The sequence below is a fragment of the Triticum dicoccoides genome, chromosome 3A (genome assembly GCF_002162155.2).
Source record: "Triticum dicoccoides isolate Atlit2015 ecotype Zavitan chromosome 3A, WEW_v2.0, whole genome shotgun sequence".
In the NCBI taxonomy this organism is placed as follows: domain Eukaryota; kingdom Viridiplantae; phylum Streptophyta; class Magnoliopsida; order Poales; family Poaceae; genus Triticum; species Triticum dicoccoides.
Window position 1 is genome coordinate 236,989,889 of NC_041384.1, and position 13,739 is coordinate 237,003,627.

Below are 13,739 nucleotides of genomic sequence, written 5' to 3' on the forward strand. Positions count from 1 at the left end.
GGCGCGGGTGGCGTGGGGAGGCGGCGGCGGTGTGGGGCGGCTCTAGGGGGGTCCGGCGGGGTTTATAAATGGGGGAGGCGGCGACTTGGGGAAGGGGGCGGCCTCGAGAGGCGGGTCCTCCCCGGACTCGGCGGCGGCGGTCGGGACTCCTGGCCCGACCCGGGCGGGAGGCGGCGGCGGCTGGGTGGGCCAGCCTGCGCGGCTGGGCCCTTGGCCCAGTCGGGCACGGGGTCTCTTTTAAAAAAAAAAACTATTTCGCTGCGACTAAAAAAATTCTAGAAAAATAAATAAAATTCTAAAAATGCCAAAACATTTTTTCTCCGTCTAAATAAAATATTTAGAACATGATGAACATTTTCTTGGCCCTAAATACAATTTTTGAAAACGTGCAATTTTTCCTAAATTCAAATAAAATAGCAAATAAAACCAAAATAAAATTTTATTTGATTTTTTTATTAAATCCTCAATATTTCTTTATTTTGGGAAAGTCATTTTATTCCCTCTCTCATAATTTTTATAATAGAAATAATTGAAGATAAAATAAATAAAATCAAATGATCCTATTTTCAAAATTGAGACAACTCAAATATGAAAATAATGAAATCCCCAACTCTCTCCGAGGGTCCTTGAGTTGCGTGAAATTTCTAGGATCAACCAAAATGCAATAAATATGATATGCAATAATGATCTATTGTATAACATTGCAAATTGAAAATTTGGGATGTTACAAACCTACCCCCCTTAAGATGAATCTCACCCTCGAGATTCGGGTTGGCTAGAAAATAGGTGAGGGTGGTCCTTCAACAGATCTTCCTCTCGTTCCCAGGTGGCTTCATCCTCCGTGTGGTGGCTCCACTGAACTTTGCAAAACTTGATAACCTTGCTGCGGGTGACTCGGCTGGCATACTCAAGAATCTTGACTGGTTTCTCTTCATAGGTCAAATCACTGTCCAACTGATTCGCTTCTAGTGGCACTGTATCTCTCAGCGGTATATCAGCCATCTCTGCGTGGCACTTCTTCAACTGGGATACGTGGAACACGTCGTGAACTCCTGACAATCCTTCGGGCAATTCCAACTTGTAGGCTACTTCTCCCATATGCTCCACAACTTCGTATGGTCCTACAAAACGTGGCGCTAACTTTCCCTTAACTCCAAAGCGCTTAACTCCTCGAAGTGGAGATACTCGAAGATAAACTCGGTCTCCGAATTCGTAAACCGTCTCCTTGCATTTTGAATCTACGTAGCTCTTGTGTCTGGACTGGGCTACCTTGAGCCTATCGTGAATCAATTTTACTTTCTGTTCAGACTCCTTAATCAGATCTGGTCCAAACAACTGACGGTCTCCAACTTCATCCCATGACAACGGGGTCCTGCACCTCCTTCTGTACAAGGCTTCGAAAGGGGCCATTTTCAAACTGGATTAATAATTGTTGTTATAAGAGAATTCTGCGTATGGCAAATTCTCGTCCCAACTAGATCCGTAATCTAGCGCACAAGCTCTCAGCATATCCTCCAAAATCTGATTGACTCTCTCGGTCTGTCCATCTGTCTGCGGATGGAAAGTTGTACTGAACTCTAGCCTGGTACCCAAAGTTTCGTGCAACTGATTCCAGAACTTTGAGGTAAACTGGGTTCCTCTATCTGATACAATGCTCCTTGGAACTCCATGCAGACATACGATTCTGGTCATGTATATCTTTGCCAACTTGGCACTAGTATAGGTAGTTGAGGAGGTCCTGGATTAGGGGGTGTCCGGATGGCCGGACTATACCTTCAGCCGGACTCCTGGACTATGAAGATACAAGATTGAAGACTTCGTCCCGTGTCCGGAAGGGACTTTCCTTGGCATGGAAGGCAAGCTTGGCGATACGGATATGCAGATCTCCTACCATTGTAACCGATTTTGTGTAACCCTAACCCTCTCCGGTGTCTATATAAACCGGAGGGTTTTAGTCCGTAGGACAACATACAGAACAACAATCGTACCATAGGCTAGCTTCTAGGGTTTAGCCTCTCCGATCTCGTGGTAGATCTACTCTTGTACTACCCATATCATCAATATTAATCAAGCAGGACGTAGGGTTTTACCTCCATCGAGAGGGCCCGAACCTGGGTAAAACTTCGTGTCCCTTGCCTCCTGTTACCATCCGGCCTAGACGCATAGTTCGGGACCCCCTACCCGAGATCCGACGGTTTTGACACCGACATTGGTGCTTTCACTGAGAGCTCCTCTGTGTCGTCACCGTCAGGCTTGATGGCTCCTACGATCATCGATAGTGATACGGTCTAGGGTGAAACTTGTCTCCCCAGACAGATCTCTGTCTTCGGCGGCTTTGCACTGCGGGCCAATTCACTTGGCCATCTGGAGCAGATCGAAAGCTATGCCCCTGGCCGTCAGGTCAGATTTGGAAGTTTAAACTACACGGCTGACATCCGCGGGGACTTGATCTTCGACGGATTCGAGCCACTGCCGAGCGCGCCGCACTGCCACGACGAGCATGATCTAGCTCTGCCGCCTAACAGTGCCCTGAAGGCCGCACCCGCATCGGCTTCGACCCTTAATTCGGAGCCAACTGCGCTGATCGAGGATGGGTGGATGGACGCCGCCTCGGGGGCTGCGATCCTAGCGGCGATCGAGCCGAACACCAGCCCCGCACTCCGCGAGACTCGTGATTCCAAGGAGACGGACTCCTCTCCGGACTCCGAACCATTCGCGCCTCTACCGATCAAATCCGATTGGGCGCTGATCATGGAGTTTACTGCTGCGGACATCTTTCAGCACTCGCCCTTTGGCGATATTATGAAATCACTAAAGTCTCTCTCTTTATCAGGAGAGCCCTGGCTGGACTACGGTCAGCGAGATTGGGATACGGACGATGAAGAAATTCAAAGCCCACCACCCACCCACTTTGTAGCCACTGTCGACGATTTAACCGACATGCTCGACTTCGACTCCGAAGACATCGACGGTATGGACGCCGATGAAGGAGACGATGAAGAACCAGCACCTATTGGGCCCTGGAACGCCACCTCGTCATATGACGTATACATGGTTGACGCACCAAAAGATGACGACGAGGAGCGGAAGGACGCACCGAAGGCTTGTTCCCTCGAAAAGCAGTCAAAGCGGCGATGCAAGCGCCGCCCCAAATCCCGCCTCGACAGAAATAGCGATCACACAGACCCAGCGCTGGAGCAGGGCGAACCGCTGCCGGACAATGGCAATCCGTATAATCAAACCGAACAAACAAATCCTATCAAGGATAATGGTCCGGACGACATAACGCCGGACAGGCACCCGAAGCAGCAGACTGCCCGTAAAAGGCTTGTTGCCACCGCGAGGAGTCTGAAAAAGCAGAAGCAAAGGCTCAAGGCCACACAAGACACACTCCAAATCAGACGGAATAAAATACTCAACACAGCAGCAAGGTACGGCGACAATCGCCCCTCCAAGATCTACCCAAAGCGGAAGCTGCTACCCGAATTCGATGAGGAGGCCTCAGACCCCCCACAACCAAATATCAGAGCAGCCACCTGGTCGGATAGACGACCCCTCTACCAACACAGAGCGGCATACAACGCCGCTCACAATACAACACGCGACCCATGCGAGGGCTCGCACCCAAAGGACGATGCAGCAAGATCCATCTATGGACCATGCAAGCGCGCCCCAGCATACAATGCAACACAACAAACATCCGAACAACGCGGTACACCCAGCTACAGGGGTGCCGCACACCCCCTATGTTTCACCGATGAGGTGCTGGACCATGAATTTCCAAAGGGATTCAAGCCCATAAACATAGAGGCATACGACGGAACAACAGACCCTGGGGTCTGGATTGAGGACTACATCCTCCATATCCATATGGCTCGAGGAGATGATCTCCACGCCATCAAGTACTTACCCCTCAAGCTCAAAGGGCCAGCTCGTCACTGGCTCAAAGGCCTCCCCGAAAGCTCCATTGGAAGTTGGGAAGAGCTCGAAGACGCCTTTCAGGTAAATTTTCAAGGGACTTATGTCCGACCTCCGGATGCGGACGATTTGAGTCATATAACTCAACAGCCCGGAGAGTCAGCCCGAAAGCTTTGGAACAGGTTTCTTACTAAAAAGAACCAGATTGTCGACTGTCCGGACACTGAAGCCTTGGCAGCTTTCAAGCATAGCGTCCGTGACGAATGGCTCGCCAGACACCTCGGCCAAAATAAGCCGAGAACGATGGCCGCATTAACAAACCTCATGACCCGCTTTTGCGCGGGTGAGGATAGCTGGCTAGCCAGATGCAGCACCAGTGACCCCAGTACATCTGAAGTTAGAGATGGAAATGGGAAATCACAGCGCAACAGCAATAACAAACGACGGAATAAAGAAGACAGCACGAAGGGCACGTCAGTAAATGCCGGATTCAAAAGCTCTCAGCCAGGTCAAAAGCTGCCCCCTAAAGGCACCAGGGATGAACTATCCAGCCTCAACAAAATTCTGGACCAAGTATGTCAGATCCATAGTACCCTTGGTAAACCTGCTAATCATACCCACAGAGAATGTTGGGTCTTCAAGCAGTCCGGCAAGCTCAACGCCATACATAAGGGGGAGGATACACCAAGTGAAGACGAGGACGAGCCTCCCAAGCAAGACACAGCGGAACAAAAGAAATTTCCACCGGAAGTCAAAACAATAAACGTGTTACACGTGATCAAGGGAAAAGACAACACGGCACTCCAAGGAAAATATACCCAAGTGCTTGTCACCGCGAAGTCCTGCCACTGGTCGTCTCAACCGATCACTTTCGACCATCACGATTACTTAGCAAGTATCCGACACGCAGGATGGGCTGCCCTGGTATTAGACCCAGTAATTGGCGGATATCACTTCACACGAGTCTTGATGGACGGCGGCAGTAGCCTAAACCTAATATATCAGGATACAATCCGCGGGATGGGGTTAGACCCAACACAAATTCGCCATAGAAATACTACCTTTAAAGGAGTAATGCCAGGCCCAGGGGCTCGTTGTACAGGCTCCCTCCTACTACAGGTTATATTCGGCTCCCCCGATAACTTCCGTCATGAGCATTTAACCTTCCACATCGCTCCGTTTCAAAGTGGCTATCAAGCACTGCTCGTACGCGAAGCTTTCGCTTGCTTTAATGCAATACCACACTATGCCTCCCTCACACTCAAGATGCCCGGTCCACGTGGCATCATTTCAGTGAACGGAAATATCAAGCGATCTCTGCGCGCCGAAGAGAGTGCGGCTGCCTTGGCAGCCGCACACTAAAGGCGCCCGGACCAGTGAAAGCATCCAAATAGGTCGTCAAGACCTTAGACACAACCAATCAAGTCCGGCGCCGCTATTTATACTGAATAAGTGGTCACACCCCTATTTGTCAATACAAGGGGCTCAACACGCGCAGACAAGTGGCAATTTCTTATCATCTTGAATTATACATGGTTTCTTTAAAAACTATCTTTTTGCATGACAACTTTTTCACTTAACTTCCTCTCTTTTACAGACGATCATCGTGCTACACCCGTCCAGGATACGGCACAACGGAGACACAGGCGCAAACGTGCAGCAGGGACCCGCTCCAAGGATTCTTTTTAGATTAAGACCCTACGTAAACCTTTTTTGCTATCTCTTGTTGATATATATCCATCGTTGAGAAGGATGCTGACTTCTTGACATGTTGCCATGCCAGAACAATGCACGTACCTGGACACAAGGGGCTTCTTACAAAGGCCATTATTTAGGCCCGATTTATACCACAAAGACCGAATACCTTAGGGACTGTTCGGCGTCGCAAGTTTGGCCCTATATGCATCAGCTCCGAATCATTGTCTTTGGTCAAATGTTGGGTTTGCCCGGCTCCTGTGTTTTGGTGCCTTACGTTCCGCTTTACCGGCTATGGTAGCACCAGGAGAACTACTGCGATTGTGCCCTGGTTCATCCGGACGAGCACCTTAGTAGAGAAAGCCGAAAACTGATTGTCATGATATAGCGTGATACTGGTCAACCACTCGATGACCTGTGGGAATGTTAGAATTCCTCCGCCTTAACGAAGGGCCGTTTTCCGGCCAGGCATGTACGCACCCCGAGATCGGGAGAGTGCGGAGCCACCACGGGCTATCTAGTAGCCCCACTGTCAAACTCCTATGGCTAAGTGAAAGTGCTAAAGCATTATAGTTCGGTTGCCTCGCTCGCTCCACTATCGCCTCCTTAATAGGACCAAGATGTTGGGTTAAGTGTGAACACGTGTTTTTGCGAGCACCTCCACATTATATGCGTGAGGGTTGAAGCCGACGGCTGCAATCTTTCAGGTTATACACGTGTATACATAAACGGCCGCCCAGGAGGCATCATATTACTTTCAGGCAAAAGTATAAAAATAGCCTTATAAAAATTTATAAAAGCATTTCGCTTACAATGAGATTACACATCACTCAAACATAATATTTTTTGAGCACTGGGTCTCTATCAAACGAGCACCCTCAAGAACTTCTTCAAAGTAGTGCTCAGCAGCCCTTCGACCTATGGCCGAATCCCGCGCTGCAACAGTGGTAGCATCCATCTCCGCCCAGTATGCTTTAACACGGGCAAAGGCCATCCGTGCGCCCTCTATGCACGCCGACCTCTTCATCGCATTAATGCGCGGCACCACGTCAAGGAACTGCTGCACCAAGCTGAAATAGCTGTTCGGTTTTAACCTTTCCGGCCATAGCTGATCCACAACAGACCTCATGGAAAGTCCGGACAACCTATTTAGTTCGGCCCATTCGGCTAATTGGTCAGTTAATGAAAGCGGACGCTCGGGAGAATGGAATTGTCTCCAAAACAGCTGGTCTACTTCACGGTCCGTCCGACCCTAGAAATACTTGGCCGCATCGACAGTGCTCGCCGCCAAATCCATATATACATCCTCCGAACTCCACAGCCGATCCAGAGGGGCATACCGTGGATCTCCGAACTTCCTCCGCAACATAAAGGATTTCCCAGCTACAATATCCCCGGCTTCCCGTAGCTCCTCCTTCTTTGCGCTCATAGCAGAGCGGAGGTCCTTTTTCGTCGCAGCAGCCTTCTCAAGGTCCGATGCCTTCGCTTGGTTTTCCTTTTCAAGAACCCAGCAACGGTCGGCGGCGGCTTTTAATTCTATGGCCATCTTGGCCATCCTGTTTCGGCTCTCGCCATGCGCGGCCTTCTCGTCTTGCAACTCTTCGGCCGCCTTCAAAGCAGCCGCATTACCCAACCTCACTTGTTCCTTGGCTCGGGCAAGTTCTGCCCGCAAGGCTTCAACAGTGGCAACTCCATCTGCAATCACAGCATATTAAAGATACTGGCATCATGCTGCTCTTCCTATGTGGCCTTTACCAGATAATGACACTTACCCTGTGCCTCGTCAAGCCTTTTGTTAACAAGCTCGATGTCGGCGTCTGCCGCATCCAACTGCCGTTCTAAATGGGCAAATTCGCTAGTCCGGCTAGCCACCGGAGCTTCCATCACCTGCACATAGAGGCAGTATGGTTATTACCTGGGAATATGATCCTCTGTTCGCCGTCGTTTCCGACGACAACCAGAGTCTCAGGGGCTACTATCTACACAGGGCACACCTAGCATGTGCAGGACTATCATATATTCTTTTACGTACCTCAAAGCCTGTCAGTAGACTCATAAAAGCTTCATGCAATCTACTTTCGGCGGACGATATTCTCTCCATCACCGTATTCATCAGCACACGGTGTTCATCTGAGATGGCCGCTCGCCCCACCAACTCCCTCAGAACATCCGATCGCACACTATACGGTGTCGGACTCTTTTGTCTGCTCTCTTTGGGAGCCGGACACTAGGAGCTTCGGGGGTTAATGGGATTATCTTCCGGTCTCACTGGACTCGGAGAGGCCCTCCGCGACGACACTTCAGGGTCACCCGCTTCTGGAGCAGAGGAGTCCGGAGGAGGCGTTTCGCTCTCCATCATCTCTGGAAGAAGATCCCCCGAAGACGAGCTCATTTGAGAGGGGCTAAGGATCGAACTGCAAAAATATATGCGGTGGTTATTTTCTCAAAAGAAAAAGATGGCATATTTGTACTATTAAAGTATTTCACCTCACTTACAACTCGCGGGAAAATTGATCCCCCCGCGGACTTTGTGCGGCAACAGCGCCCCCCAAAGTAGGACCCTCTGTGGGAGACTTCTTCTCCCGTTTGGAAGCTTCGGCTTCCGAATCCCCGGGCGCAGTCCTTTTCCTCTTCTGGTCGTCTTCCTTCATGGAGACACTCGCTCCCTCGACTAGAATGGGCAGCGTTGGGGGCCCGCGTCCGCCCGTGTTATCCTCCACAGTATCTTCCTTCCAGGGCTCCGGGCAAGGTGTGGTCTAGAGCATCTTTTCCAATACCGGATTTTCCAAACCCTCAGGGACGGGGGGCGAACACCGAATCAACTTCGCCTTTGTTAGCCAGTCCTGGTCAAAAAGCGAACTCTCAGAAATAACTTCGTAACAAAGGAGAGGTAGTATGTTCAGCCGGAAGATGCCTTACCTGTTCGGCGGCGCGGTTACTACTCAGGCCCACGTCCTCGGTGATTTCCGGACACTCCACCTGAGGTCCGAAGAATGACTTGTACATCTCCTCGTGCGTCAGGCCGAGAAAATTTTGAATGACACACGGTCCCTCGGGATTGAACTCCCACAGGCGAAGAGGTTGGCGTTTGCAAGGCTGGACTTGACGAGCCAGCATAACTTGTATTACCGCAACCAAACTGAAATCTCCATTGAAGAGATCTCGAATGCGGCTTTGCAGTATAGGCACGTCCTTGGCTGGACCCCAGCTCAGACCTCTGTTGATCCATGACATCAGTTGTGGTGGAGGGCCCGAGCGGAAAACAGGGGCGGCCGCCCACTTTGCACTTCTAGGAGCCGTGATGTAGAACCACTCTTGTTGCCACAATTCAGACACCTCTGGGATGGAACCTTTGGGCCATGAAGCTCCCATCATCTTGCGTATTGAGGCACCTCCACATGCTGCATGTTGCCCCTCGATCATCTTCGGCTTCACTTCAAAGGTCTTGAGCCATAGGCCAAAGTGAGGGGTAACCCGGAGGAAGGCCTCGCACACGACGATAAATGTCGTGATATGAAGAAAGGAGTCCGGAGCTAGATCATGGAAGTCTAGCCCGTAGTAAAACATCAAACCCCTGACGAAAGGATCCAGAGCAAGGCCTAGACCTTGGAGGAAGTGGGAGACAAACACGACGTTCTCGTTGGGTTCGGGGGTGGGGACAGCCTGCCCTCGGGGAGGCAGCCGATGCAAAATCTCGGCGGTCAGATATCTGGCCTCCCTCAACTTTTTGATGTCTTCTTCCGTGACGGAGGAAGGCACCCATTGGCCTTGAAGGCTAGATCCGGACATGACTGAAGGTTTGGAGCACCTGACCTAAACTTTGGGCGCTTGAGCTTGAGGTGGGGGAATGATTCGATTGAGCACGGGAGGGAAAACTAAAAGCCTTGTCCCTTTATAAAGAGGGTGAATATCAAGCGTCCTCTCCGTGTCTGTTTGGATTTGCCTATAATCTAGGAGTCCTAGAAGCAGTTGGGTTACCCACGCCCGTGTTGATGAGAATCCCGGAATAAGGGGACACGATCTCTGCTTTAACAAGACGTGCCAAGGAAACCGCCTCGCATGACGCGCTGAGGTGGGATAATGAAATGACTCGGATAAAGGCTTGGCCGTGGTGTGTCACACTATGGAATACGTCAGCAGATTAGATTTGTGTAAATATTATTCTCTCTATGGCAATATGTGGAAACTTATTTTGCAGAGCCGGACACTATCTTTGTGTTCAAAATCTTCTATGAAGTACTTGGAGGAGGAACCCGCCTTGCAATGCCGAAGACAATCTGCATGCCGGACTCGTCGTCATTGAAGCCTGGTTCAGGGGCTACTGAGGGAGTCATGGATTAGGGGGTGTCCGAATGGCCAGACTATACCTTCAGCCGGACTCCTGGACTATGAAGATACAAGATTGAAGACTTCGTCCCGTGTCCGGAAGGGACTTTCCTTGGCGTGGAAGGCAAGCTTGGTGATACGGATATGCAGATCTCCTACCATTGTAACCGATTTTGTGTAACCCTAACCCTCTCCAGTGTCTATATAAACCGGAGGGTTTTAGTCCGTAGGACAATATACAGAACAACAATCATACCATAGGCTAGCTTCTAGGGTTTAGCCTCTCCGATCTCGTGGTAGATCTACTCTTGTACTACCCATATCATCAATATTAATCAAGCAGGACATAGGGTTTTACCTCCATCGAGAGGGCCCGAACCTGGGTAAAACTTCGTGTCCCTTGCCTCCTATTACCATCCGGCCTAGACGCACAGTTCGGGACCCCCTACCCGAGATCCGCCGGTTTTGACACCGACAGTAGTCTTCACTCGAATGAAATGAGCTACCTTTGTCAAATGATCAACTACAACCCATATCGAGTCATAGCCTGAATGAGTTCTGGGCAATCCTGTGATAAAATCCATGCCTAGCTTATCCCACTTCCATTCAGGTATCAGCAATGGTTGTAGCAATCCTGCTGGCTTCTGATGCTCTGCCTTTACTCTCTGACATACATCACAAACGGCTACATACTCTGCAATGTCCTTCTTCATTCCGGTCCACCAGAAAATATCCTTCAAATCCAAATACATCTTGGTATTTCCTGGGTGAATCGAATATGGTGAATCATGGGCCTCTTGCAGAATTAATTTCCTGATCTCCGAATCATTAGGGACATAAACACGGTCTTCAAACCATAAGGTATCGTGCTCATCCTCACGAAATCCTTTAGCTTTTCCTTTACTCATTTTCTCCTTAATAGAAGCAATCTCCTTGTCAGACTTCTGAGCTTCTCTGATCATATCCATCAAAGTAGACTGAATCTCCAATGCTGCTACATAGCCTCTCGGAACTATCTCCAAACATAGCTCACGAAGATTTTCAGCTAACTCCCTTGGTAAATCTCCCATCATTATGGTGTTGACATGGCTTTTACGACTCAATGCGTCAGCTACTACGTTAGCCTTACCAGGGTGATAATGCAATCTCATATCATAATCCTTGATGAGCTCCAACCATCTCCTCTGCTTTAGATTTAACTCCTTCTGCGAAGATATACTTCAAGCTCTTGTGATCCGTGTACACCTCACAATGGTTTCCAATGAGAAAATGTCTCCAAGTTTTCAATGCATGCACTACGGCTGCTAACTCCAAATCATGCGTAGCATAATTCAACTCATGGGGCTTAAGCTGTCGTGAGGCATATGAAACAACTCTTCCTTCTTGCATAAGCACTGCTCCAAGTCCTCGACGTGAAGCGTCGCAATACACCTCATAATCCTTGGTATGATCTGGCAAAATCAACACTGGTGATGTAACCAAATGTTTCTTCAACTCCTGGAAACTGGCCTCACATTCCTCGGTCCATATGAACTTGGTATCCTTCTTCAACAACTCCGTCGTAGGCTTCACAATCTTCGAGAAATTTTCAATAAATCTCCGGTAGTATCCTGCGAGTCCAAGAAAACTCCGGATCTCTCCAACCGTTGTTGGCGCTTCCCAATTTGTCACAATATCAACCTTAGTGGGATCTACTGCTATACCTTCTCCAGATATAACGTGTCCGAGGAATCCAACTTCCTTCAACCAAAACTCACATTTGCTAAACTTGGCATATAACTGATGTTCTCTGAGTTACCAAGTACCAAACACAAATGCTCCTTATGCTCCTCTTCATCCTTCGAGTAAACTAGGATATCATCAATGAACACTATGATGAACTTATCCAAAAACTCCATAAACACTTTGTTCATCATGTTCATAAAATATGCAGGTGCGTTAGTCAGGCCAAATGACATAACGGTATACTCGTACAGCCCATACCTGGTGGTAAAAGCCGTCTTAGGTATATCCCGTTCTCGAATCTTCAACTGATGGTATCCCGATCGCAGGTCGATCTTGGAAAATACCTTAGCTCCTTGCAATCGATCAAACAGATCATTGATCATCGGTAGCGGGTACTTATTCTTGATGGTTACTTCATTCAATCCTCGATAATCAACAACCATCCTTAACGATCCATCCTTCTTCTCCACTAGAAGTACCGGCGATCCCCAAGGTGAAGAACTTGGGCGGATATATCCTTTATCTAGTAACTCCTTAATCTGCTTCTTAATTTCTTCCAAATCCTTTGCGGGCATTCTATATGGTCTCTTAGATATTGGCCCTGTGCCTGGCAAAATCTCAATCAAAAACTAAATGTCTCTATCCGGTGGCATGCCTGGCAACTCTTCTGGAAATACATCAGGGAAATCCTTCACTGCTGGTACTTCCTCCTGCACAACTCATGTTAGGCAATTTACTTGAGTCCTTTTTGGCACATGTCGGGATACATACTTGATCCTTCCCCCTTCTGGGGTGGTAAGCAAAATTGACTTACTGGCACATTCAATGTTCCCTTCATACTTCGATAACCAATCCATGCCTAATATCACATCCAATCCTTGAGATTCCAATACTATTAGGTCTGTGGGAAGTACGTAGTTACCAATCGTTAATGGTAACTGATCACACCGTAGACTAGCCATATACTCTACTCCAGGCGAGGTTACTAACATGGGTGACCTAAGGGCTTGGGTTGGCAGTTTATACTTATCCACAAATCCCCTTGATATGTATGAATGTGATGCACCAATATAAAAAAGAACGAGTGCAGTAAATGACTTAACCAAAAACTTACCTATTACTGCATCAGGCTGGGCTTCAACCTCCTCCACATTTACGTGGTTCACCTATCCCCTATTGAAAGGGTTCAACTTCTTCCCAAAGCTTCCATTTCCATTTCCATTCTGGGCTTCAGGACATTCATTGGCATAATGCCTGGTCTTCTAGCACTTAAAGCAAATGACTTGGCTCAGGTCTCTCTTGGCTGGGGTTGATGGGTTTGTACGGTTCTGGCCGTTGCTTCCTCCATTCCCATTACCAGTCTTAGTGCCATTATGATTGTGCGAGCTACCTCCTCCATGGGTATGCTGAAAATGTCCTCCTAGTCTAGGGGTAAAATGTGGCTTCTGCTGAGCTCCTGAATTGTACTTCCCTTGTCCATACTTCCTCTTGCGGTTCTCAATTTGCTGCTGCTTCCCTTCAATCATGAGAGCACGGTCTATCAACTCCTGGTAGTTGTTGAAGGTTGCTACCATCAACTGCATGCTCAACTCATCATTCAGTCCTTCCAGAAACTTCTCCTGCTTAGCTGCATCTGTAGCAACGTCATCTGGGGCATAACGTGCTTGCTTACTAAAGTCCTCCACATACTAGCCAACTGTCCGTCCTCCTTGGCGCAAGTTGCGAAACTCACACTTCTTCATGGCCATAGCTCCTGCTGAAACATGAGCAGTACAGAAAGCCTGTTGGAACTGGTCCCATGTGACAGTGTCGACAGGGAAAGTGGCTGTGAAATTCTCCCACCATGATGATGCGGGTCCTTCAAGTTGATGTGCGGCAAACTTCACCTTTTCCGCATCTATGCATCCTGTCGTGGTCAACTCCCTTGCTGTCTTGCGGAGCCAATCATCTGCTACTATCAGCTCGGTACTACTGGAAAACACCAGCGGATTCAGCCTAAGAAAATGGGCTAAGTGATCAACAAGTGGTGGTGGTGGTGGGTTCTTGTTGTTCCCTTGATTCTGGTTTTGGACTAG